Below are 27,846 nucleotides of genomic sequence, written 5' to 3'. Positions count from 1 at the left end.
GAACGTCCGGCGTCCCCGGACCAGCAGAGCACCAGCTCGCAGCGGCCGCTCTCCCGCACGCGCTCCCACCACCAGCCGCCTTCAGGCGAGTTTCTACCTGCCGCCACGCGAGGCGCAGGCGCACGCGCAGGATGGCAAGTGGGCGCCGCGTCGCCGGCGTGCGCCTGCGCTGTCGAAGCCCGCCCGCCGCCCGCGAGCCCGCCGCGGGGCTCGGCGCCGCCAGGGGGCGGCAGAGGGCAGGGCAGAGTGGGCGAGCCGGGCGGAGCGGAGCGCCCGCTGGGCTCGGAGGAGGCGCGACCCAAGAAACGTGTGAGAGTGACGCGCTGCCAGACGAAGTTCAGCCCGCAGCTGAAGAAGTGAGGCAGGTGGAAGGGATAAAGATGAGGCTGGAGCCCGCTGTGCTGACGCAAGCCCTTAATCTCAGCGTTTGGGAGACAGAGATAGGGAGGATGGCTGCAAATTCGAGACTAACCTGGTCTACATAGCTAGTTCTAGGCCAGCCAGAGCTATAGAATGAGCTCTTGCCTCAAAAAAGAAAATGTTGGAGGAAAAGAGATATCTTGGTAGCCTGAAACTGGATGAATGAGAATACCTTGTGGCGATGAAGAATAAGGCTGTCCACCTGCCTAGGTCCTGTCACCTCCATATGTTCCTCGTGTTCCTGTGGGGAATGTGGGTGCTCCTGTTGCTGTCTAGCCCCTTGCTAGCTGGCCAGCATCCGTTCGTTGAGTCTTTAGTGTGAAGCAACAAGGAGCCACCACGCCTTCCCTCTGGTCCTCACCATCTCCTGAAATGTTTTGTATCTCTTTGCAATTTCAGTGCCACTTAATGTTTCTTACTTAAATAAATCTGATGTTGGGGAAAGCAAATGCTCATCTAAAATAGTTCCCAGCCTCTTTTGCAGCTACATATGGCCAATGAGATGTGAGAAATTGTGTGGACTTTCTGAGACAAGTCCTTCAAAGAGGTGGGACCCGACTGCTCCTTTGACCTTCCTCTTCCGGTCTGGAATTTGGACTTAATATTGGAGATTAAGGCAATCACTGTGACCATGAGACCATAAAGAATGCTAGGCAGATGGATAAAAGAAGTCTAGTCCCAGATAAAATGCCGATCTTCCAACTTCTCATTACATGAGAAAAAATAACTACCCAAAATTTATTTATTTATTTGAAAGAGAGCGAAAGAAACAGAGGGGGAAGGAGGGAGAGCAGGCAAGAGGGAGAGAGAGAGAATGGGCACACCAGGTCCTCTAGCCACTGGAAACAAACTTCAGATACATGTGCCACCTTATGCATCTGATTTACGTGGGCACTAGGTCCTTAGGCTTCGCAGGCAAGCACCTTAACCACTAAGCCATCTCTCCAGCCTGAGAAATGAATCAACACAGGCAGACTGTATTAACCATATACTGTCAAACCTAAGGCCACACTTAGGTTTCTACCCTCTCCCAAGTTAAGCTCTTACGACACTTGCCCTTCAGAGACAGGCATGTCAAAGTTTTGTCCTCCAGGCTTAGGCTTCCCTGACTAAGGGCCTGCCTCTGATACGAAATTTACCTGAAGAATGACTTGGTTCTCTACCTAGAGATTGAAATCTCTCTCCTGAGAGCCTGTCCTCTAGTTGCATGAGTGTTAGCTCACTTTGTGGCTGCTATTGGACACCCTGCCAGTGACAGTGTGCAAGTAAGTCAGCTGTCCACACTATGAATGGGCAGGAGGCCAGGGTCTCATCCACCATTGAGAGGAAGGAGGCCTTGAAGGAGGATCAGGGCTTGGGGATGCTTTCATGAGGGAGAGACAGGCTGAGCGCATTGTTTGTGGCCAGGAAGAGGTAGGGCTTAGGTTGGTGGACCTATAAATGGAGTCTGAACATCATTAACAGAACCCTGATGCTCTGTGACAGTCTGCTTCTGAAAGTGGCTGGGGACAGAGAGGCCATCCCCCCTCCAGTTTGGCTTTTACTGCTCTCTGTCTCCCCAGGACCTAGCCTGATGCCCAGTGAATAATGGGCTTTCAGTAAATGCTTGCAGAACTACCCAGCCTGGAGGCTGGCCAGCATGGCCTGAGGGAGTAGCCCCTGCATTCAGGGAGCCATCTGGGAGGTCATCTTAATTGGCCAGCACATTCCTGAGGAGACAGCCATTGCTTCTCACCTGCGCCTGGCTTCCAGGTCTGTCTCACCATCCCACTTATGAGTAGTGAGATTACTGCAGACGTGAGCTCACTGGGGCTCTCCTGGTGGTCAGGGCAGAGTGGGGCCTCCTGGGTATCCCTGAACTCCCAGCTTCATCAGTGTTTCCATGGCTATTATGGACCCCTGGTCACACAGCCTGGGGGCAGTGCTATTAATTCTAACAGGCCTTAGAGGCCAGGAAAGAGCTCTGTTCAGCTCTGCCACACACTCCTTGAAACTCAAGCCCGGGTATAGGATGATGCAGGAGGGTACTTGGCTGTTAACATCCGCCTGCACTGATGGAAGTGCTCTTCAGGGTCTGCATTCTGCCCCCTTTACCTAGTCTATAGATGAAGAATATGTGTGAGATTACATGACAGTAAGTAAAAACAACAGGACCAGAACCCAGTCTGATATCTCCTTGTTTGGTGGACTTTACAGAAGGATCCACCCACTTGCAGGTGCTTAGAAAGCTGCATCTTTATCCCTCTGCTGTAGTCACTGTGGTACACAGGTAGACTGTTACTTAATGCTGTTTGTATTTATTATCACACAAGCTGGAGATATCAGAGCCCTAAGCTCTGTCTCATGTATTTCAGAAGCTAGAAAATGATCCCATGCTCTGAAGGCCCAAGTATAGATCTCTGTCAGATAGCAACACCCGCTTGATCTCTAGGCTCCTTTGCTTGAAATACCATTTTCGACCCTAACAGTGTCCATCTTTGTCTTTTGCGGTTTTTTTTTTTTTTTTCTGAGGTAGGGTCCCACTTTAGCCCAGGCTGATCTGGAAATCACTATGAAGTCTCAAACTCACAGCAATCCTCCTACCTCTGCCTCCTCAGTGCTGGGATTAAAGACATGCACCACTACGCCCAGCCAGTGTCCGTATTTTATGGAAAGATGGGTTTCTTGGAGGAAACAAATAGAAGGATGCTACTTTTTATTATTTATTTATTTTTGTTTTGTTTTTTGAGGCAGGGTCTCACTCTAGCCCAGACTGACCTGGAATTCACTATGTAGTCTCAGGGTGGCCTTGAACTCACGGTGATCCTCTTACCTCTGCCTCTCAAGTGCTGGGATTAAAGGCGTGAGCCACCATGCCAGGCTGGATTCTACTTTTTAATCCAGTCTGCAAACTTATGTATTTTGGTTGGTGCATTGAGACCATTAATATTAAGAGTTATTATTGAAAGGTGTGTGTTTATTCTTGCCATTCTTTTTGTTTTGTAGCTCTTCCAGTTTTTCCTTTACTCTCTTGTATTAACTATTGTTTGAGTATGGCTTCTTTGTTCCTGGTTCCTTACGTGTGTGCTTTTCTTTCTCTTCAGCATGGAGGATCCTTTCAAGTATTTTCTGTACAGCTGGGAAGGCCATAGGCCCTAGAAGGGAAGCTACTAATGTTTGACAAAATGGATATGTTGTGCCCATCAACCTGCTCTCTAACTATTAATGTTTATGCCCATAGATTAGTGCTGCTCTCAGCTTTGGTTAGAGATGTGTCTTTGTGCAGTTAGCAGTGACTGCTAAAGAGACTCAAAACTCAGTAAAGTGCTGAGAATAAGTGTCTGTGGAGTGCTCAGTGCTAAATGAGGCATCTGTCATCCCCTCTGAAGCTCAGGGAACATTGAATAAGAGGGCCTGGAAAGAATCCAAGAGCCAAAGAATGGGGAGCAGTGCTATGGAATGCTGTCTTCCAGACGTGATATAAGCTGTTGTATTCATAACTTCACAGCAACTGTCATTACTTGGAGAAGGGGACAGAAATGCAGGCACACCCCAAACCCCAAACACCTTTTTGTTTTGTTGTTTTTTGAGGTAGGGTTTCACTCTAGCCCAGGCTGACTGGGAATTCACTATGTAGTCTCAGGGTGGCCTTGAAGTCTTGGTGAGCCTCCTACCTCTGCCTCCCGAGTGCTGGGATTAAAGGTGTGCACCACCACACTTGGCTTCCAAACACCTTTTAAAAAATATTTTATTTATTTGAGCGTGAGACAAAGAGAAAGAGACAGAGTGGGTATGGGTGCACCAGGGCCTCCTAACACTGCAAACGAATGCCAGAAGAGTGCACCACCTTGTGCATCTGACTTTACATGGACACTTGGGAATCAAACCTGGACCATCAGGTTTTTTCTTTTTCTTTCTTTTTTTTTTTTTTTTAGGTAGGGTCTCACTGTAGCTCAGGCTGACCTGGAATTCACTCTGTAGTCTCAGAGTGGCCTCGAACTCATGGCGATCCTCCTACCTCTGCCTCCCAAGCGCTGGGATTAAAGGTGTGCGCCACGACGCCTGGCTTTTTCTTTTTTCTTTTCTTTTCTTTTCTTTTCTTTTCTTTTCTTTTCTTTTCTTTTCTTTTCTTTTCTTTTTTTTTTTTTGAGAACCATCAGGTTTTGTAAGCAAGTGTTTTTAAGTTCTGGGCCACTTCTCTAGCCCCCAAACACTAATATTTTCAAAGCAACATCTAAACCAGACTTTCTTATATGAGGACCTATAGACCAAAGAAACTAATAGCTGGTGCTTGTGAACACTATCACCCATTCCTGGGCTGGGAAGGCACCATATAGTGGTAGCTATGGGGATCCTCACTGTTGACAACTTGAGGACCACAGACTCTAAGGAGAATTGTCAGTGAACCCTGACGTACCAGAAACTGCTTCCCTTCCCAGCCATCCTATCCCTTACTGGGAACCATGTAAATAGCTGGCAGCCTGCAGTGGGTGTGGGAGGATGGCTGCCCGAGCTGGAGAGTTTGGAAAGCCATGCTTGAGGAGCAGCCAGAGGTGGGCATGCTGGGTTTTAACTCCCCATGGGTAAGTGATGACATCCAGGCACTCGTCAGCCAGTCTTCACCGTCAGTCTCCCCCATATTTCCTGTCCCACGACCTTCACAGACAAACTTGGCAACTGGACAGAAGCACATGTAACTACCGCCTGAACACCCCAGTGAACCCCTGAGTGAGCTGCCTGCTGTGTTGGATGGCTGATCTACAGCCTTAGTCAACAGAGCCTTTGCCAGCGCATGACCATCCTCCTTTGCTTGAGACCAGACAGGCAGATGGCACATGAGCAAGCTTGTGACATGCCACACAGACATGCTACACAGCCAACAGTGACAAACCCAGAGCCGGGGCAGTACCCGGCTTAAACGAGGAGCTGGACCCCAAGGGGGCTTTAGAAAGGCAAGTAAGTCCCTGCTCCCCCCCCCCCCCGCCTTGTACTTCTCCCTCCCTCTCGTACACAGTGCCTGTGGCCCAGCTCTGCATCTCTTCCTAGGCAATTGCAATTGTCTTGTGGGCTGCTCCTCTGGCTTATTTAAACATGCTAGTGCATGGAGTACTCCCCACTCAATCAACCTCCAAGATAGGTGATCTCAACATGTTGTCTCTCTTCACCATCCCCATCTGACAGAGGTGCTGTGTGTGACAGCTGACTCAGTACAGAAGTGATATGACTTGCTCAGCGTGACACAGTTAGGCCATAAGTACCACCGCATATCCAGCATTTTTTCCATGCTCTGTGGGGTCAGTAGTCTAGTCTAGTGCTGCTTAAGGAAGTAAAGCACAATCATGTCTTTCTGCTTCTTTTGTAAAACTTGTTTTTTTTTTTAAATTTAATTTATTAGTTTTCTTTTCAGCAAATACAGGCAGTTTGGTACCATTGTTTAGGCTCATCTATGATCTACCCCCTCCCATTGGACCCTCCTTGTTGATGTAAATGGGTCGTGCATTGTGGAGTTAGCCCACAGTTACTGGTATGATAAATGTCTCTGCAAATCATGACCCAACATGTGACTGACATTCTTTCCACCCCCTCTTCCGCAAAATTTCCCTGAGCCATGTTGGGTTCATTTTTGGTCTGCTTCAGTGCTGAGGTGTTGAGGGCCTCTGAGGCTCTGGCTCTCTGATTTGGTAGGAGTTGATTTTTCTCTGCATTGGTCTCCTTCCCCTTTGTGCTGATATCTGGTTCACAGGAAAACATCACCCTTGCTTGTTTCGCCAATTGTCCTTAGTTTCAGTTGGGCCCCTTTTGAGGTATGTTGGGGCAGCTCTCTCCTTAGGATCTGCATCTATCTGAAAAAGAGAAGCAGATTCTCCAACGGAGAGTAAGTTAGCACCCGGAAAACTGAGATAACACTTACTTTTTTGATAGAGAGTTTGATAGGTATAGGCCCTCTTGTACCCTATGATTGATGGTAGCTTGATATTGGAGAGTGGGCTTGTGTTTGGGTATGGTTCTGACTTGTTTCCCAGCTCCAGCTATGGGTCTAGTACCACTGAGGGGATCAGTTAGCCAAATCAAGAGCAGTTGGTTCCTCACCATGGCTGTGTGTCACTATTGCACTTGTGTGGGCATCACATCAGGTTATTTGTTGCTAATTAGGTTAGACAATGAGTTGCTTGGACAGATATTGGTCATTTCCCCCAGTCGCCCATGTAGCACCTTCTGGCACTAGACACGCTGACTGTCTGGGGACTGACTCTCTCCTGGCTTCCAGCCATGCCATTCCATTTTACGTGTCAGCTGCGTATGGAGTCTTCAGCAATAGGGTCTTACCACTGGCCTTTGGTGGGTTATCAAGTACTCTGACAGAAGTCTGTCATTGTTTTGGGAAACCTTGTAGGTTTCTCTGATCAAAAGCTCATTGTGGATGGTAGCCCCATGCTGGAAGTGGGGATTACAGGTCAGTGCCCACTAAGAAATTGAGAAAAAACATAACTAATATACAAGAGTTAGAGAGGAGAGAGATAGAGGGGAGAGGGGGAGAGGGAGTGTGGTGGTTTGATTCAGGTGTCCCCCATAAACTTAGGTGTTCTGAATGCTAGGTTCCCAGCTGATGGATATTTGGGAATTAATGCCTCCTGGAGGGAGTGTATTGTTGGGGGTGGGCTTATGGGCTTTATAGCCAGTTTCCCCATCCCAGTGTTTGGCACACCCTCCTGTTGCTATGGTCCATCTTATGTTGGCCAGGGGGTGATGTCCACCCTCTGCTCATGCCATCGTTTTTCCCTGCCATCGTGGAGCTTCCCCTCGAGCCTGTAAGCCAAAATAAATCTCTTTTTCCCAGAAACTGCTCTTGGTTGGGTGATTTATACCAGCAATGCGAACTGGACTGCAACAGTAAAGTGGTACCAGGAGTGGGGTTGCTGCTAGACACCTGACTATGTGGCTTCAGTCTTTTGAAGCTGATTTTCAAGAGGAATGTGGAAAGAGTTGAAACCTTGGCCTAAGAGATGCTTTGCAGTGCTGTAAGTACAGCTTGATGGTCTATCCTGGTCAGAGCTGAAAGACCTGAAGGCAGTAAGAACTATGGACTGTGAGGTCTGGTTTATGAGGGCGAGAAAGAGCTTTGCTTGGACTGGGCTAGCAGTTTGTGTAAGAAGCTTGCTCTTATGCCCATGTCCTGAGAAGTTGTGCAGGGTTGCTTTGTGTAGAAATGAACTGGTATGTGCAGAGGGATATGGCACAGAAAGAAAAATCTTTGGGTGAACTGTTGCCCGTTCAGCTGCAACTGAGAGATTACAACCTTTGAGACTGGGCTAGCTGACCTGCGCTGGGGCAACAAGAAGAATGTCAACTCTTTTGAAGGGGTCTGAGTGCTCAAGGAGTGTCCTGTACTTCAAAGTCTGCTTTAATCCCCCCTGGATTAACAAATTGGCACCCTACCTGGTATTACGGAGTATAAGAAATGCTGGAAAGAGGGTCATTGAGTTTGCAACATGGTCTTGTGTTTTGGAAATGGCCATTGGCAGTGTGAAGCAGGTTTGCTGGTTGCCTGCATAGAGACCCCATGGGGCCATGAAGATGAACCATGGCTTGCAGTGGAGACCCCGTGGAGATGCTGGGACCATGAGATGGCTGCCGAGGAGCTGCTGGCCCCGGTGAAGTTTTCCAGGACTGTGAGTAGCCTAGCTGGAGGGGCGGAATTGGAATGCCAGAGACTTGTTGCTGGTTAGAATTATCGGACTTGAAGATTTGTCACTGGCTAGAGTTGCTGGACTTGAAGCTGCAGAGTTTGATGTTTGACCTGGTTGTTTTAAATCTTGTATTGGTTGAATGTTTCTTTGCTGTGCCCAATGCCATCTATTGCAGTGTGAATATTTATTCTGTGCCATTCTGGGTTTTTTGAGGTTATATTTTGGTATTATGGCTCAGTTAAAAGATCTTGAACTATGGGGATGTATGAACATCATTGAGATTGATAAAAACTATGGGGACTTTTAAAGTCAGACTGAATGCATTGTATTTTACATCATGTATGGATATCAGTTTATGGGGGCCAGGGGCGGAATGTGGTGGTTTGATTCAGGTGTCCCCCATAAACTTAGGTGTCTGAATGCTAGGTTCCCAGCTGATGGATATTTGGGAATTAATGCCTCCTGGAGGGAGTGTATTGTTGGGGGTGGGCTTATGGGCTTTATAGCCAGTTTCCCCATCCCAGTGTTTGGCACACCCTCCTGTTGCTATGGTCCATCTTATGTTGGCCAGGGGGTGATGTCCACCCTCTGCTCATGCCATCGTTTTCCCCTGCCATCGTGGAGCTTCCCCTCGAGCCTGTAAGCCAAAATAAATCTCTTTTTCCCAGAAACTGCTCTTGGTTGGGTGATTTCTACCAGCAATGCGAACCGGACTGCAACAGGGAGGGAGGGAAGATGTAGAAGATTTAGGTTAGTCTTGATCCTACCCTCTCCAGTGTCTTGTGGCTCAGGTGTTTCCTGTAAGGGTCTAGTGAAGGTTCAGCCATTTGGTCTGTCTTTTAGTAAGTAGAATTTTACGGTACCATTGCCGTTTGGGTCCAGATTACTGTTTTCCACCCTTTGATGCCCTCCCCACCCTCCCCATCTATCCTATTGTCTAGTCCATGAGGTGCTTGCTGGGTATGTAAGGTATCTTGGGTAGATTCAGGTTAGGTGTTGTAGATGAGTGAGACTATGTGTCGATTTTTTTTTTTCTTCTGTGATTGGGTAAGTTCACTGAGAATGATCTGTTCCAGGTTCAACCATTTTTCCTCAAATTTCTTTGTGTCATTTTTTCTTACTGCTGTATAGAATTCCATTGTGTAGATATACCACATCTTTGTTATCCATTCTTCTAATGATGGACATCTGGGTTGATTCCAGCTTTTAGCTATTACGAATTGAGCCACTACAAACATGGTTGAGCAAATCTCTCTGGCCTGTGGTTTGAAGGTTTTAGGGTAGATGCCCAGTAAGGGTATTACTGGGTCTGTTGGTATTTCTATAGTCAGCCTTTTCAGGAGTCTCCATATTGCTTTCCAAAGTGGTTGTACCATCCTGCATTCCCACCAACAGTGAATGAGTGTCCCTGCTTCTCCACATCCTCATCAGCATTTATTTTCATTTGACTTTTTGATGTTGGCTATCCTTATTGGGGTAAGGTAGAATCTCATAGTTGTTTTAATTTGCATTTCTCTGATTAGGGATGATGAACATTTTCTTAAGTGTGTGTTTGCCATTTATATATCTTCCTCTGTGAATTGCCTGTTCAACTCTGTGCCCCATTTTGTGAGTGGGGTATTTGTCTTCTTATTGTTTAGACTTTTGAGTTCTTTGTAAATTCTAGAGATAAGGCCTCTATCAGTTGGATAACCTGCAAATATTTTCTCCCATTCTGTGGGTATTCTATTGGCTTTGCTTATTATATGCTTGTCTGTAAAGAAACTCTTCAGCTTCATATCATCCCATTGGTTGAGTGACTGTTTAAGAACTTGAGCCACTGGGGTTTTGTTCAGGAAGTCTTTTTCCATTCCTATATCATGGAAAGTACTTCCTAAATTTTCTTCCAGTAGTATTCGAGTTTCTGGTCTTATGTTGAGGTCTTTGATCCATTTGGATTTGAGTGTAGTGCATGGTGAAATGTGTGGATCAAGTTTTAGTTTCTTGCATGTGGTTATCCAGTTTGTCCAGCACCATTTGTTGAAGATGCTATCTTTTTTCCAACCTATATTGTTCAGGCCTTTGTCGAATATCAAGTAGCTATAGTTGCTTGACCCAAAATCCGGGTCCTCAAGTCTATTCCATTGGTCTATACTCCTGTTTTTATGCCAGTACAATGCTGTTTTTATTACTATGGCTTTGTAGTATAGCTTTAGATCAGGTATGGTGATGCCACCAGAGGTATTTCTTTTGCTGAGGATATAAAACTTGGTTTTTTTAAAACTATATTTTATTTTTATTTATTTGAGAGGAAAATGGGCGGGGGGAGCATGCCTCCAGCCACTGCAAATGAACTCCAGATGTATGCACCTCCTTGTGCTTCTGGCTTATATGGGTCCTGGGAAATTGAACCTGAGTCCTTTGGCTTTGCAGGCAAGCGCCTTAACCGCTAAGCCATCTCTCCAGCCTTCTTTCTGCTTCCTAAATCCATCCATGGCTCCTCCCAGCCCCAGGGCAAGACCCAAAGCCTACACAGCCTGAGGTGGTTTCCTGTCTCGGGCTGCCCTCCCTGCTTACCACACATCTGAGCACAGAAGACGATTTGCAGCTTCCTAAGTTGCCTGTGCTCCGTGTGCTTGCTTGGTCTCCCTCTGGGCAGTGTTCTTTCCTCCCTGTTCCTGCGCCAATCCACACCATTTCCTACGGCCTGTGAACAAGCGCAGCCCAGATGTTGTCCAAACCCATCTCCTGCCCCATGCACACGTGTGCATATGCGCATGCGCGCGCGCGCGCGCGCGCGCGCGCGCACACACACACACACACACACACACACACACACACACACACACACACACACACGCTCACTCCTCTGGGCTCTCAACATCAACCGCTCAGTTTATTGTTGCTGTCATGGCGCCTGGCGGGTCTCCTCTTTCGGACCCTGTTCCTCTAGGTCCTGTGCCTCCCCGCTGTATTGTGACTGCTAGCCAGTGTGTGTTCTGTTGGACTGGGAATTGTGATGGTGTCGCTGGGACCTTTACAAGAGCATGACAGAAAGTCATGTTGAGTGAGTGAATGAGTGACAGTGTCCCCATTGTGACAGGTTTTTTTTTTTATAGAGGTTCAAACGCAAACTCCATATCTGAGCTCATCTGTTTTAACAAAGAATTGGGAAAATAAATTGGGATGATTTTTGTAAATCATTATGTTTATTCCATTCCAGGGGAGGTTAGGTGAGGAAAGGAAAAGTGAGAGAAACAAAGGGTGAGGAGTGGATACCTCCACGTGGTCTAAGGGCCCATGTGAAAGTCCATGGGCAGGGAAAACAAAATATCTCTTCCCACCCTGGCAGCAGCTAAGGTGGCGAAAACCTCAGGCGCTGGGAGATGAACAGCCCCGGAGCCAGAAAAGGAGCAAAAGCCCCAAATCTTCGTGAGCAGCCAGGCTTTTTATTTTGGGTCCGGGGATGAATACGGAAGGAGCCAGCATTCCTGGGGGTAGTGTCGGTCCAGAAGGGGGCTGGGCTTGAACTCTGCGCGCACCTGAAGAATTCCAGCTCTGGGAAGGCTGCTGCAGATCGCAGGGCGAATGTATGAAGTCAGCAGCCGCGTCTGTAAGCAGCCAGAAATCAGTTTAAGATTTCTCTTACGGGCCTTTTTCTAGCTATCTAATTTCCCTCTCACCATCACACGACACGTGCCTGGAACACAGTGAGTAAGAATTCAATCAAAGGGTGAACGAAGAAGAAAAGTGAGAAGAGACAGGGCTGAAGGCCGAGCGGAGCCCGGGAGCCCGAGAGCCCGGGACCGCGGGACTCCGGGCAGTGCAGGTGCGGACGTGTTTCTGTTCCTCCCGCCAGGGGGCGCGGCAGGCCGGGCAGCCAGCCCTTTAAAAGCCACTGGAGGTTTGGTGGTATTCCTCTCCGACAAGAGCTCAGGAAGCAGCCTGGTCAGAGGGAAGGTGCCCACCCAAAGCCAATTTGCGGAGGTCTGCTCTGACTTTGTGGAACAGGAAGGAAGGATGCCCTTGGGCAAGGCCCCCTTGGAACTGGTAGATGCTTGCAGCTGGAGGCTATGGCTGGAATCTAGTCAGCCTAGACTGGGAAAGAGCTCAAATTCCTTCAGTTGTTACGTCATCACCCGTGGGGAGAGTATTTGCAAAAATTCCTGAACTGTGGCTCTTTAAATTCCCTGCCCGTTCTACCCCCCACCCCCCAGCCAGTAAAGGCAACGCTTTTTTTCTGCCAGCTGCCAGGAAGTTGGGAGCTCTGGCCCTCAGTCTGAGCACCACCTGTGCCCAGCCTGGTGTCATGCCCCAGGATACAGTGAGGAGCAGGATGTGTCCCTGCCCTCCAGGCACTTCCCCCTGCTGGAAACAGCCAGAACTCTGCCAGTTGTGGACTGAAGCTCCAGACCCTAGAGGCCTGGTGTGAGGGCTGGCCTAGCCCTCACTGTATGGCTGAATTCAGTCTTTAACGCGAGCCTCAGTGTTCCTGCGGGTAGATTGTTGAGACAATTAAATAAATCAGTCCATAGAAGCCTTTCAGAGCAGTGCCTGCCTGTCAGTCAGTAGACAATCATGAGGTGTCAACTGTTTTCACCATGCAGATTCTTCACCAGCAGGCCCTTAGGAGCACCTGAAAGCAGAAAGCACCCACCAGACCAGCCAAGTCAGTGGCCTGACACTTTTGCCACCATTTTGAAGTTAGTCTTGGGCAGCCACTCAACGGGCGCATTTGCAGCAAGTCCTCAGGTATAGAGAAGGGTGCTAAGCACCCAGAGCCCCTGGGGCTTTCAGGCCCAAAAGGGGCATAGCAAGTGAGTCCAGAGAGGGAGAGTCCTGAGCTACCAGGTGCCCCAGAAAGGCCACAGTAACTGGAGAGAGGCAGGCAGGGAGAAGAACACAAACCCTGAAGCCTGTGTCCTCTGTCCTGGAGACCTGCTGCTCGGAGCTGTGTGGCCACCCTCCTGGGCTCAATCATCCCAAACAAGCCTGCTTGTGGACTTGGGAGACGAGAAGCAGAGCGGGCCTTGGAGAGAGGGGCCATGAATCTGAGTCGCAGTTCTACTGTGTCTGGGTTCCTTAGGTCAGTGTCTCCTGGGAGGCCTGGGCCACTGTGAGGATGGCCCTTCACGCAGTGGGTACTACATTGGAAGCCCGCCTCTTGGGTCCCATATCTATCTGCCTCTGCTTCATCTCTCTGCCCTTCCCCCAGTGGTGGCTCAAAAGTTCCACCACACTTCCAGCTGCAGATGTCTGCTACTTTCTGCAAGCAGACGTGGAGGAAGGCATTATTGACCCTTTGCAAGGGACTGATGCTCCCTGAATCCTCAGGTGATTTACACAGTGGGCCTTCAGTATCTTTAGGAGAATGGTTACAGGGGTTCCAAAGATACCAAAAACCCAAGGATACTCAAGTTCCTGATATAAAATGGTAGTCACTGTATATAGCCTATGCATGTTGTGTGTGCTTGTAACCATCTCTGGAGTACATATAATACCTAATGCCACATAAGCAAATAGTTAGGCGGGAATAATGACAAGAACTTTGTTTCAGATATGGTTACTTTCAATTTTTGTGGGTTCTGTGGATTCAGCCAATCACACATCAGAAGTATTGTTATATATTTTATTTATTTGTGTGTGAGAGAAAGAGGCACATAGATGGATACATAGATAGATAGATAGATAGATAGATAGATAGATGATAGACAGATAAAGAATGGGCACACCAGGGCCTCTAGCTACTGAAAATGAACTCCCACTTTGAGCATCTGGCTTTATGTACTGGGGACTCAAATCTGGGTCCTTAGGCATTGAAGGCAAGCACCTTAACAGCTGAGCCATCTCCCCAGCCTCTGAAAGTATTCTGTTTTGTTTTTGTTTTTGGAAGTAGAGTCTCCCTCTAGGCCAGGCTGACCTGGAATTCACTATGTTGTCTCAGGGTGGCCTCGAACTCATGGGGATCCTCTTACCTCCTGCCTCCTGAGTGCTGGGATTAAAGACATGTGACACCACACCCAACCCCCAAAGTATTTTTCAATTGCAACTATACTGAACATGTGCAGGCTTTTTTCCTCATAATTATTACCCAAGACATTATAGTATAGCAAGTATTTATGCAGCATTTACCTTGTATTAGGTATTACAAGAGATGTACCTATGCAGATGTACATAGGTTGTATGCAATACTGGCCATTTTATGGAAGGACCTTGAGCACCCTTGCATTTTTTTCTTTTTTTGTCCCTTATGTGTTTGTTTTTTGAGGTAGTGTCTCATCTAGCACAGGCTGACCTGGAATTCACTGTGTAGTCTCAGGGTGGCCTCCAACTCATGGCGATCCTCCTACCTCTGCCTCCCAAGTGCTGGGATTAAAGGTGTGCACCACCACACCTGGCTAACCCTTGCATTTTGATGTCCTTGTGGGAGGAGTCCTGAACCCTGTAGAGACTGAGGGCCACCTGTACTTCTTTGCCAGAGGTGGTGGTCCTCAGTCTCCTTCTCCTCAAGATGGGGATAATGGTAACACCTTCTCTGTAAGGTTGATGAGGGGTTTCAATGGGTCACTTCATGTAGAAATGCTTAGGCTAGGATCTCCTGGCTGTCACATTCCAAATACTTTTTCTTGTCATCAGAGAGTCTTACCTCCTTGTTAAACCCATGACTTTTTGGTTTTTCAAGGTAGGGTTTCCCTCTAGCCCAGGCTAACCTGAAATTCACTAGGTAGTCTCAGGTGGCCTCGAACTCATGGCGATTCTCCTACCTCTGCCTCCTGAGTGCTAAGATTAAAGACATGCACCACCACACCTGGCTGAACCCACAACTTTCATTAAGTCAATTTGTGTCCTCTGCAATCCAGCACAGGGTCTGGTGCACAGCATCCTTACTATCTGTGGGATGAGGACAGAGTGTCTTTCCTAGTCTGAGAGCCCCCTGCAGGTCCCTGTAGGCAGCCTGTCTCCACCACAGAGGCCCTTCCTCCCACAGCACTCCCTCCTCAGCCTGGGCAATTTTCCCTGGCAGCACCCACGTTCCAGACTAACTTTAGGGTTGGTTTCCAGCTGTGGTTGGATTTTTCTGTTTGAGAAATATTTTAAGCAGCTGGTGGGGAAGGGGCGGGAGAGGTGGGAGAGAATCATAAATGAGCGTGTGAAAGGAAGATTGTCTGCGTGGCTTTGAGCTGCCCCCATCACAGCTTGTGGGAATGTGGACCATGCCAAAGGCTGGAGAGCTGTCAGGTGGTTGGGGAGGGGAAACTCGAGTGGCTTCACCAGACAAGGAGAAAGACTCTGCGTCCCCCACTAGCAACTCTTGTGCTTGTTTTCACATATGTCCTGCTTGAGTTCTGAGGACGCAAGAAATCAACACATGGAAGAAAGCTTGGTTTGCAACAAGCAGGGTTGAGGTTAGATACTGAGAAGAGCTTCCTAGTGAAAGAATCTATTCCTGTAGTCACCGGTATTTCACCCAAAACCCCATGTCTTTCTCCAGAACTCAACTTCCTTCTCCACTCCGATTATGTAGGATTCACACAATCCCTACCCCAACCCAGTGTCTGTTCATACACCTAACATGTAACTTCCCCTTATAGCCTCCTCTGCCCCCTGCATCCTCCTGCTCTTAAGTTGATCTGCTTCCTCATCCCTCTCAGCCCTGCTCTCCATTGAGGCCCTGGGCTTCGGGACTGTAAGAACTTTCCCCTCAGCCATCTCTCTGGGGCAGACCTTCCAACTCAGCCAGGCCTGGACCAGAAGCCCCAAACCACCCCACATGCAGAGAGGGTAGGCCGGCACTGCTCCTGGCTGGCTGGGAAGGGACTGTGAAGACAGAGGCCCATAGAAAGTCTGGAATGGAAAAGGAACTAAATCACAGAGTCAAATGAGCCGAGTGGGCGGGGGGAGGACAGAAGAGTCAGTGCAGAGGGGGGAAGAGAGGGAATGGACAGTTTTACCCAGACAGGGCCCTGGCTGACCCACATGGACATTCCTGTGGCCTCTGATGGCAGGGTGGGCTCTGCCCTGAGGGCTGCCTGGTGCCAGTGTGGGGGCCCCAGCATGGGGTCTTGGGCCTGGGTGGTAGGGCGGGCCTGCCCTCCATGTTCCTGGCTTCTCCTGAGGGCTCCCTCTACTTTGCTTGAGCCTGTGAGCCTGGGTGGGGAAGGGGACAAGGCTCTTAAGCAAACCTGGTCCTAGGAACCATGAGAAGCAGTGGATGGCAGAATTCCTTGTGGAGTCTGTGATGGCAGGAAAAAGCTGCAGGTTGGGGGCTGAGGAAATCAGGGGTCTTTGTCTGGGGACCCTCGACAAGCAAGAGGGTGGGTGCCAGTGTAGCAGGAAGTGCTGGGCCTGAGGACAGGGAAGCAATGATGCTGTTGGAGAATATGGGGTGGTTGGCATGTATGGCAAGAAGGCTGTTTGGAGTCAGGCAGGGGTGAGGACAACCATTGCCAGAAACTCGGGGTGGAAGGACTTGCTCTCTTGGTAGTCTGCAGTGGGGGCAGGCCCTGGGGAAAGCAATTCTGCTTCCTCTGGGCTAATAGCCTCCCTTAAGACATTCTCCAAGTGGTCCTCACACCTTGGGCCCTGCTGCCCTGTTAGTCTAGCCCAAACAGGAAAACAACAAAGTCTTAGCTTAAAACTGAAATCTGTACTTGGCCAAACTAACTTGGACCACAGCCCTGCCACTCGACTCCTTTTCATTTCCCTGGGAAACCAGGCAAGGTCAAGAGTCCTCCAGCTAGACTCCTCAGAAGGTATAAAAAGGAGGCTCCGCATTTCTTTTTCTTTAAAGCATTTTTAAAAGAATTTATTTATTTGCAAGCAGAGAGAGAGAACAGAGACAGAGAGAGAATGAGCATGCCAGGGCCTCTAGCCAATGCAAATGCATTGCATAACAGACGCATCTGGCTTACGTGGGTCCTGGGGAATCAAACCTGGGTCCTTTGGCTTTGCAGGCAAATTAATCTTTCTAGTCTGAGGCTCCTCATTTTTTTTTTGTTTATTTTATTTATTTAGTTGAGAGAAACAGACACAGAAAGAGAAAGAGGCAGAGAGAGAGAGAATGGGCGCACCAGGGCTTCCAGCCACTGCAAACAAACTCCAGACACATGCACCCCCTTGTGCATCTGGCTAACGTGGGTCCTAGGGAATTGAGCCTCGAACCGAGGTCCTTAGGCTTCACAGGCAAGTGCTTACCCGCTAAGCTGTCTCTCCAGCGCATCATTTCTTGATACTATTTTACATTTATACTGGGCATGAAAATTTCAAAAGTGAACACCTTTTCTTCTGACATTGTGAACAGAACACATGAGTATTAAACATATATGTACAGTTTAACAAATGAAGCAACTATATTCCATCACCAGCTCACTATGTACTCTTCCTAGCACCCCAGAAGTCCCTGTGTCCTCTCTGATCTCATTCCATCTTCCTGCCACTCCAGAGGGAGCTGGTGCCCTGACTTTTGTTATTGTCATTTCCTTGTTTATCTTCTAAAGCATATTTTCTCAGATAACCATCTTTAGGTTATACAAGTAGGTTTATTATTCCCATCTTACAATGAGGAAACTAAGGCTCAGAAAGATGAAAATAACTAGCCCAAGACCAACCAATAAGTACGTGACAGAAATAGGATCAATTAAAAAAAATGGACCTTTCTATCTGCTGTCTTCAAGAAACCCACCTCATCACTAAAGACAGACACCTCCTCAGGGTGAAAGGGTGGAAAATGATATTCCAAGCAAATGGAACTAAGAACCAAGCAGATGTTGCTATCAATATCTGATAAAATAGACTTCAAACCAAAAGTAATCAAAAAGGACAAAGAAGGCCACTTCTTAGTCATCAAGACAATGATCCAACATGAGCACATCACAGTCATAAATCTACATGCACCAAATACAGGTGCACCAGAGTTTATAAAACAAAACCTACTTGACAAGAAGTGCAATAGTGGCCCACAGCCACAGTGGGTAATCAGCAGCTTTCTGATTGGCTTAGAGATTTGCTCAGTATAAAGGAACCCATATCTGGAATTGCGAACCAGATCAGAATCCTATGGGGACAAAGATTATGCTCTCCAGGGTCAAGCTTTCACTAGTCTTTGGCTTAAAGAGGGGTCACATACATCAAATTCTTCCTAAATTAATAATGCTTATCCCATTTAAATTATACTAACGTCACTTTCCGTTGGAGAATCTGTTCTTCTTTTTCAGAAGGTAGTGAGATCGGAGGAGATAAACTACCCCTTGCACTTCAGCTAGGCAACAGCTGAAACCACAGAGGAACTGGGGAGATGAGCAAGAGCGCTGCTTCCATGCTGAACCTGATAATCAGCACCAGGGTGTAGAAGACAGACCCTGAGGACACTCAACACCTACCAAAGTAGAGATCCCGAGGCTCCTAAGAGCTCATCACTGAAGTAGACTTAAAACTCACCCATCATGGCTCAGGGAATTTTGCAGAAGAGGGGGCAGAAGATTGTAAGAGCCATAGGTTGAGACATCATTCCCAGAGGCATTCCCTCCCCCCAATAATAACTGACTGTTGCTCCCACAATGCCTAAACGACAACCCCACAGGTTGTGTGAATACCTGCAACCCCACTGGGGTGCGTTCCCAACAGAATGGGGGCAGAGACAAGGGAAAAGAGGGTACCAACACATGACATATCCATATGAAACATCTTGTTAATAATAATAGTAGTAATAAGACGGACATGGTGGTGCATACCTTTAATCTCAGCACTGGGGAGGCAGAGGTAGGAGGATCGCTGTTAGTTTGAGTCTGCCCTGAGACTACATAGTGAATCTCAGGTCAGCCTGAACTAGAGTGAAACCCTACCACCAGAAAAAAAAAAAAATAATAAGTATTTTTAAAAAGGAAATAAACACCAACACCATCATAGTCAGAGACTTCAGTACCCCACTATCATCAATACACAGATCAGCCAGGCAGAATATCAATAGGGAAATAATAGAGCTCAACAGCATCATAGATCAACTAGACCTAACGAACATCTATAACACTTTCCACCTCAACTCTACAGAATACACATTCTTCTCAGCAGCCCATGGAACCTTCTCCAAAATAGACCATATATTGGGCCAGAAAGTCTCCATAAATTCAAGAAAATTGAAGTCACTTCCCGCATCATATCAGATCACAATGCTTTAAAGCCAGAAGTTAACTGAGACACATCAGGAACTCCACGAGCTCCTGGAGACTGAACAGAAGTAGGATCATAGTTTGGGTTGGCTGTCATCTGAGGATAATTTCTTGGTCAAACCAGAATCCACAAGAAACCCCAGGACAACCCCAGTGCTGGACACAGGTAGCGTGGTGTCCTAGAGAGGGGAGGAGGACCTCTTCTGGGTCAGGCTGGTACCATCCACCAGGTGCACGCTCCTCTCCTGCTTCTAGAGGTCACTGCTCTGTGAGTGTGGCAGAACAGGGTAAGGTCCAGGGGAAATAGTTTGCATGTTGGAAAGCAAGAGAAGCTGAGGCTGATCTGGGATGAATGTGTGTCTGGAGAGAGATTTGTTCCTGAGCTGATGCAGCCAAGGGAACCTGAGACTGTGGGTATGCACCGGAGCCAGGTGTTGCCCAGGTTTTGCCAGATTTACCAGGTGCACCCTCCCTAGCAGGCCAGGTGTGTGCCCTATTCTATCTAGAGTTGGTTCTGTGCCATCTCCACCAACCTCACCCCTTTCTCTTTTGAATTGTAAAACTACACAGGTATATGACTTTAAAAAATCAAGTATGGGGCTGGAGAGATGGCTTAGCGGTTAAGCGCTTGCCTGTGAAGCCTAAGGACCCCGGTTCGAGGCTCGGTTCCCCAGGTCCCACGTTAGCCAGATGCACAAGGGGGCGCACGCGTCTGGAGTTCGTTTGCAGAGGCTGGAAGCCCTGGCGCACCCATTCTCTCTCTCTCCCTCTATCTGTCTTTCTCTCTGTGTCTGTCGCTCTCAAATAAATTAAAAAAAATTTAAAAAAAATCAAGTATGGGCTGGAGAGACGGCTCAGTGGTTAAGGTACTTGCCTGCAAAGCCTAATGACAGGGGTTTGATTCCTCAAAACTCTTGTAAAGCCAGATGCACAGAAAGGTGCATACATCTAGAGTTCATCTGCAGCAGGTGGAAATCCTGGCATGCCCTTTCTCTGTGTGTGTGTCTCCTCTTTGTCCCTTGTTTTTTGTTTTTTAAATCAAGTATAAGATTGGAGAAATTGCTCAGTGGTTAAAGGCACTTGCTGGTAAAGCCTGATGATCAGTACCCACATAAATCCAGATGCACAAAGTGGCACATGTGTTTGGGGTTCATTTGCAGTGGCAAAAGACCCTAATGCATCCTTTCTTTCTCTCACCTCACAAATAGATAATAGATTTTTAAAAAATAGATTTAAAAAAAATAGATTTTAAAAAACAAAAGTAAGGGCTGGAGAAATGGCTTAGTGTTTAAGGTGCTTGCCTGCAAGTCTAAGGAACCAGGTTTGAGTCCCCAGTGCCCACGTAAACCAGATGCACAAGGTGGCGCATGTGTCTGGGGTTCATTTGCAGTGGCTAGAGGCCCTGGTATGCCTATTCTCTCTATCTGCCTCTTTCTCTCTTGCTCTCTCTCAAATAAAAATGAATAATTTTAAAAAAAGTAGGCCGGGTGTAGTGGAGCATGCCTTTAATCCCAGCACTTGGGAGGCAGAAGTAGGAGGATCACTGTGAGTTCGAGACCACCCCGAGACTACATAGTGAATTCCAGGTCAGCCTGGATGACAGTGAGACCCTACCTTGAAAAACCAAAAACAAAACAAAAAGTAAAAAATCAAGTGTAAAAGTCTCCCTAATTCTAATCCACATCTCAGCTATACTATTTTTTAGCAATTTAATATTTATCTTTTTTTTTTTTTTTTTTGGTGCACCGTTCCTGGAAGTACTGCAATACCAGGTCGATGCGTGGAGTGGACAGAGCAAGCTCCTATTCCAACTCCAAGCTCCAAAAATCCATTTAATATATTGTCCTCGGATAGAGGACGTATCAGATATTAAACTGATAAGAACAGATACTACATTTGATCTTAGCAAAAAGGCCGAGAAGCGATATCTTTGTATATTTTTAAAGCACATCCAAACATATAACTGTTTATATTAGTTATACACGCATATCTCACATGTAGTCATATCAAGTTTATTTATTTTTATTGAAAAGATATCAGAGTGTACATACCCCTTTCAAGTCCTTTACCCAGTGCATGTCATGTGGTTGTATCCCCGATGGGGATAGTTTGGCTTATTTCACTCTAAACAGCTGAAGAGCACTTCATTAAGTGGAGGCTGCATCTGCGCACCTCTGGGGGCCATCCCCCCACCCCTTGTGGACCTACCCTAGTCTCCCGGCAGTGGAGAGACTGGCTGCAAGGGGACTGGCTCCAGATGTCATTCACACTCCTGAGGCAGCCAGGTCCCAGTCACCCTTTGACCTGGGATTACATAGGGATAACAGCTGTTGCCCTTCTCAATGCCCTATATAGATAGGTCTAACCACCCAAACTCTGCACCTCCTTCGCCTGTCCTGTATCTCTTGTCCCCTGCCTTTCCCCTTCTTGACCTTTGACCTCTGTGCCCTGCTGTAGGTTTTGGGGTCTGCTGGTTGAGCTCCGTGGCCTTGGAGGTAGTCTTAAAGAGCCAGAAGGAATTGGGAGGCTGAGCTAGAAAGCTTGATCTGCCAGTGAGCATGCCTCCATCCCTAGCCAACCCAGGGGAGGTGCCATGTTAATAGTGAGGCGGGCCCTGCCATTCCCAGACAGCAGTTTCCTGCTTCCCAGAGGGCACTGGGGATGGGTACTATGCCAGGTAGGCAAGGTGCCGTCCGTCCCCCCTGCCCCCCCCCCCCGTACCCATGTAATGGAAAATCTGAAGCCTTGATCTTTGTTCTTGATTGTTCCTCCCCGATTTTTATAACTGGAAACTTTCGGCATCTTTGTTCCCATCAGCTAGGAAGGGAGGTGTGCAAGGTGGGGAGGGCAGGCATCTGAGTCAGCAGCTGGGGGTATGAACTTGGTACTTCCTTGGGTGGGCCAGCACGACCCCTTCTTTCTCTCACATACACACTCACACAATTCTCCCAGCAACAGCATGCACTTTTGAGCCAGAGGCCCTTGGAGCAGGGATGGGCTCGGCTCCTTCCTGGGCAAACTGTCTCCTCTTGCCTTAGGTTGATCCCCTATTTGCCAGGGCCATGGCTCCCTTGGCTTCAGGCCCCTCCTGTCCTGCTAATGCCCAGCCCTTCTTCCTCAGGGCAGGTCTGTTTACCATGAGATCCAATTAGTAGTTTATGGTTAGGAAGCCACTTTGTGAGTGTGCACCCTCTCTGCTCCTCCCCTCCTTTCTCCCTCATGGCCAGAGTTCATGGAAACTTCTTGGGTCACTGGTTCTCACCTTCCTTTCCTGCCCAGGAGGGTGGAGCCCAATCCCCCTTTCCCTGGGCTGGCACTCCCCCCTTCACCACCCTGTTGGCTCCAAGCTGTGGGGGAGGAGGGCAGCCTGGGGCAGAGCCAGGAGCAGGGCTTGCTGCCACCTCCTCGAGCCATCCCCTGAGGGGAGTACCATAATACAGGTGAGTTTGAGTGCCGGAGAGGAAGCCTGAGAGGGACACAGGAGCCAGACCCCAGGGAGGGAGGGCGGTGGCTCTGAAGCAAACAGCCACAAACCCAGATCGCCATCCAGTAGCTCTCACATTCAAAAACCAGCACTTAACTGGTCCAGTGGCCCATGCCTGTCTTCATCCTAGTTACTTGAGAGGCTGCGCCAGGGACAATCACAAGTTTAAGACCTGCCTCAGCTGTTGGGTTAGCTCAAGATAGCCTGGGCAATTTAGGCCCTGTCTTAAAAAGCTTAAAGAGGGCTGGAGAGATGGCTTAGCAGTTAAGGCACTTGTCTGCGAAGCCTAGGCACCCAGGTTGGATTCCCAAGTGCCCACATAAGCCAGATGTACAAGGTGGCACAAGCGCTGGGAGTTAGTTTGCTAGAGGCCCTGGCATGCCCATTCTCTCTCTCTGCCTGTTTCTAAAATTAACTAACTAATTAATTAAGGCTGGGGATTTAGTTCAGTGGTAAAACACTTGCCTATCATAGACTCTATGTTCAATCCTCAGTACTGTACAAAGAGAGGTGGGGAAAAAGAAAGAGAAAAGAAAGGAAGAGAAAAGAATTAACTATTACACTTGATGGATTGAGTCAAAAGTGATGTTAGAAAACTGACATCTTCTGGAAGTAACCTGAAATCTAGGTTTCTGTGTGTGTTGGGGGAGGGCAGGAAAATCAGATGTGGCCCAATGCTTTGGACCTCTGAGAGGGAGCTCTGAGGGGCAGAGGCTGCCAGGGGTTGCATTCTTGGGGTGGAGGTGAGCAAGACTGGCTGGTAGGTATGGTCAAGGAGAGAGGGGTAGGGTTGAGGAGTCAGGGAGGCTCTGGACTTCTGTGCATAGCCTGCTCTGCGGGCTTGGGCTTGGTGGGGCCCCACTGCTGTCTGTCTGTCTGTGTGCAATGGGCTCAGCTGCATTCTGGAGCAGGCAGTGGCTATGGAGGGTACAGGAAATGCAACTTGTTGGCCTGGGCACTGATTTCCTTGACAATGCTCTGCCTGCCAGCAAACCATTGTCCCTGGCCAGTGGAAGGGCAAGACCGAGAACAGGCATGCTTGACCCTGCAGGCTGGGCCTCCACCCCCACGTCTGATCCGCCTGTCTGCCCAAGCGGGACACATTATTTTTGTTCCTGCAGACCCTGCAGTGTCTTGCCCTCCTCTCCAGGAGTTACTCAGTTACCAATGTTGGTTTTCTATTTCCAGAGCAAAGGCAGGTCTACACCTCCTCCTGGTGCTTCCCTCTATCCAGGCTAGAGAGTGGCGGAGACTGGGGCCCAGTCCAGGTCCAAAGTGAAAAGAACAGGGGTATGTGAAGGAGAGGGTTACCTCAAATCTCTTTCATGCCTATATACTCCTGAAGCCATTCCCAGCAGTGTAGAGCAATCTCCCTAGCTTTAAAAATGTCCCTTTTGGGACTGTGGAGATAGCTGAATTGGCAAAGCATTTGCTTTACACAACCATGAAGACAGACCTGAGTTTGATCCCTACTACCCACATAAAATGCCAGGCATGGTGGTATGTGCCTTTGATCCCAGAACTGGGGAGGCAGAGTCAGGAGGATCCCTGGGCTCACTGGCTGCTAGTCCAGCTTAAATGGCGAGGGCTCGAGACCAATGAGAAACACTGTCTCACAGGAGGTGAATGGTGTTCCTGAGAACAACACCCAAGGTTGTCTTCTGGCTTCCGCATGTTCATGTGTACCCACACATACAAACATGCATACACACGTAGCCACTATATACATGCACACATACTTGTGACAAAAAATGGCCCTCTCCATGATCCATGCCAGTGCAGCCCCATTGCTCAGGTCATTGGCTTTCTCCCCATGTTTCCTTGGCATCCTTGTTGTGGTGAGCACAGTTTTCTGATGAAGCTCATCCCCGTCTTTGAGCTCCAGCCTCCAGAAGCCATTCCCTCTGAGTTCTACGTGAGTTCTACCAGGAGCCCCCAGCTGAGCACGTCTAGGTAAGAGCAGTGATTCCCAGTGCATCATCCCAGTCCGGTCCTGCCTCCACCTCCTCCATCTTCCCAGGTACTTCTTAAGTGCATATTTTAGGTTCAGTTGCCAGATTTAACGAATACTATTACTAGATGCCTAGTTAAACTCCAATTTCCATAAACCACAAAGTATTTTTGGCACGAACATATTTGAAGTTAAAACTGAATTGTGCATCCTGAATATTATATGGCAACCAAGTCAGTAATGGGGGTGGGGGAGGGGAAGCACAACCTAGTGCTGTATAGACACTGAGGGACAGTGTGCGGAAGGAAGCTCTGGAGTCAGACGGCACAAAGCACATCAAAGCCACGCTCCAGCTTGTAGCACTCTCGGGATGAGTCCAGCCAGAGACAGTTGAGATGAAAGCAGTGTGATGGCTCATCTTGATTGTCAACTTGAGTGATTTTAAAATCACTTGGGGGCTGGAGAGATGGCTTAGCAGTTAAGCACTTGCCTATGAAGCCTAAGGACCCTGGTTCAAGGCTTGATTCCCCAGGACACACGTTAGCCAGATGCACAAGGGGGCGCATGTGTCTGGAGTTCGTTTGCAGTGGCTGGAGGCCCTGCTGTGCCCATTCTCTTTCTCTCTCTCTCTCTAATAAATAAATAAAAATTAACAAAATAAAATATATTTAAAATCACCTGGGGACTGGAGAGATGGCTTAGCAGTTAAGCGCTTGCCTGTGAAGCCTAAGGACCCTGGTTCGAGGCTTGATTCCCCAGGACACACGTTAGCCAGATGCACAAGGGGGCGCATGTGTCTGGAGTTCGTTTGCAGAGGGTGGAGGCTCTGGCGCACCTAATCTCTCTCTCTCTCTAATAAATAAATACAAATTAACGAAATAAAATATATTTAAAATCACCTGGGAGGCTCAGCTCTGGTCATTTCTGTGGGGACCTTTTCCAGAGAAGTTTAACTGAGGAAGGAAACCCCACCCCCTGCACGTGAGCAGCACCATCCCCTAGGCTGGGTTTCCTAACCAAACAAAGAGAGAAAGCGAGATGAACACAAGCATTCATCTCTCTCTGCTTCCTGGCTGCAGATGCGCGGTGACCAGCCGCCTCATGCTCCTGTCTCTGCAGCCTGAGCCACTCCCACAGCCATGCTGGACTGCACCCTTCAATCCGTGAGCCAAAAGAAAGCTTTCCTTCAGTTGTTTCTTGCCATGTATTTGGTCAGAGCAATGTGAAAAGTACCTAATACAAGAAAATTCAAAGAGCCACAGATCTGGGTGGAAAAGTGGAGAGCCTGGTCCCCTGCTTGGTCATAGACCCCATCAGGTGCCTTCTTCTCTATGACTTTCTAGTGTTGGTCATTTTAATGCAAGCTTATTGAATACACTAGATCTGGGTGTGGAAGATACAAAGATGTGTGACACTTGTCCCTGCTCTCAAGTGTTCAGTGTTTGAGCTCTGGGCAACATGATCCCACCCTGAGGATAAAAACGTCACCAGCTATCTGTCCCTAGACATAAAGTTGGGTGCCTTCCATAATGACTTAACTGTGTTAACCCCCACAACAACCCTAGGGTAAAAATTATAATGGGCATCTCTTAAATAAGGAAATGGATGTTCTCAGAAGTCTATAACCTAGCAAAGGTCACCTGGGAGTCAGCAGTGGAGCTGGGATGCAGCCTGTGTTCCGTGAAGAGCTCATCCCTCCCAAGGACCACAGCTGCCAGTCACACCAGAGTCAGAAGGGATGGAGGAGCCAAATGGAGGGAGGACTTTCCCAATCCTGTGCAGCAGAGCTGTCTTGATATTTGAAAGACAAGACCATTAGCACATTAGACATATTCTCTGGTGACTTTAGTTTCCTAGTGGCTTCTGAGCCCTGGGGAATACACTGTGGGGAAGATGCTGGTGAAATGCGGCACCCAGCCCTGCTCCCTGTGGTCCTGCCCTTCTACCTCTGGCCCTGCAGCTGGAGGTCATCCTCTCTCTCCTCCTTCCTCCACAGAGGCCTGGCCCTTTCCCTATCTCAATAGGTGGGCTCACTTAAGGCCTCTGAGATATGTAGGAAGGAAAGCCTGTGCAGCCTTTCTGTCCCCTCCCAGGGTCTCTCGCTCCCAGTGACATTTGTGGCGAGTTGCTATAACCCAGATGTTTGAGGACTAACATGACCTTGGAACTTGCTCTTCAATTAATTCTTTGTCTATTCAACTCCCTATGGGAATATCTATTTATTTTCCTTTATGTCTCCGTGTTCTTTCACAGTTGATTAATTTTAAAGCAAATGGAATTTGGGTGTAAGGAATCCTGTTCTTGGGGATGACATGTGGCTCTGGGAATATTGTAGAATCGGGGAGTGGAAAAATTGTAAGAGCCACAGAGTGGGTGGGAATGCACTGAGGCAGGTTCCCCTGCTACCCCTCAGGGACTGGCTGAGGCCCTCATGACCCTACAATGAATATCATAACTCCATTGAAGAGGGCCCCAGGGAAACAGGAGCAGGGGCCAAGGGATGAAAGAGAATAATTTGTTATATTATATATATAATAAGTTTTTTAAAAATTCGATCACTGGTTTGAATCATTTGCTTTGGCCATCTGTGTTTAGTAAATTAACCCAAAAATTGCCAGAGTCCTGTACTTGCACTGATAGGTACACCTTTTTAAATTTTTAAAATGTATTTTTATTTATTTGAGAGCGACTGACACTTAAAGGCAGAGAGAGATAGAGAGAGAGAGAGAGAGAGAGAGAATGGGAGTGCCAGGGCCTACAGCCACTACAAACAAACTCCAGACGCATATGCCCCCTTGTGCATCTGGCTAATGTGGGTCCTGGGGAATTGAGCCTCGAACCGGGGTCCTTAGGCTTCACAGGCAAGTGCTTAACTGCTCAGCCATCTCTCCAGCCCTATTTTTATTTTTGTTTTTAATTTTATTTATTTATTTGAGAAAAAGAGAGAGAATGCCATGCCAGGGCCTCCAGCCACTGCAAATGAACTCCAGAGAAACGTGCCACCTTGTGCATCTAGCTTACATGGGTCCTGGGGAATCAAACCGAGGTCCTTTGGCTTTGCAGGCAAATGCCTTAACCACTAAGCCATCTCTCCAGCCTGATGGGTGCATGTTTATACTGGCCCACATTCTTGAAGATGCATGGATAGCTTTCCATACCTTAGTATTAAATATATCTCTG

General features: G+C 48.1%; 1 non-coding gene across 1 annotated transcript; it reads right to left on the bottom strand.

Annotated features, from left to right (window-relative positions):
• Nucleotides 1-20,966: 20,966 nt before the first annotated feature.
• LOC123462010 lies at nt 20,967-21,157 on the bottom strand. The gene has a single exon (XR_006638045.1). It is a non-coding gene; the product is annotated as a U2 spliceosomal RNA (small nuclear RNA).
• Nucleotides 21,158-27,846: the final 6,689 nt, after the last annotated feature.

This window comes from Jaculus jaculus, chromosome 6 (assembly GCF_020740685.1).
Source record: "Jaculus jaculus isolate mJacJac1 chromosome 6, mJacJac1.mat.Y.cur, whole genome shotgun sequence".
In the NCBI taxonomy this organism is placed as follows: domain Eukaryota; kingdom Metazoa; phylum Chordata; class Mammalia; order Rodentia; family Dipodidae; genus Jaculus; species Jaculus jaculus.
This window is presented reverse-complemented; position numbering and strand designations above follow the sequence as displayed.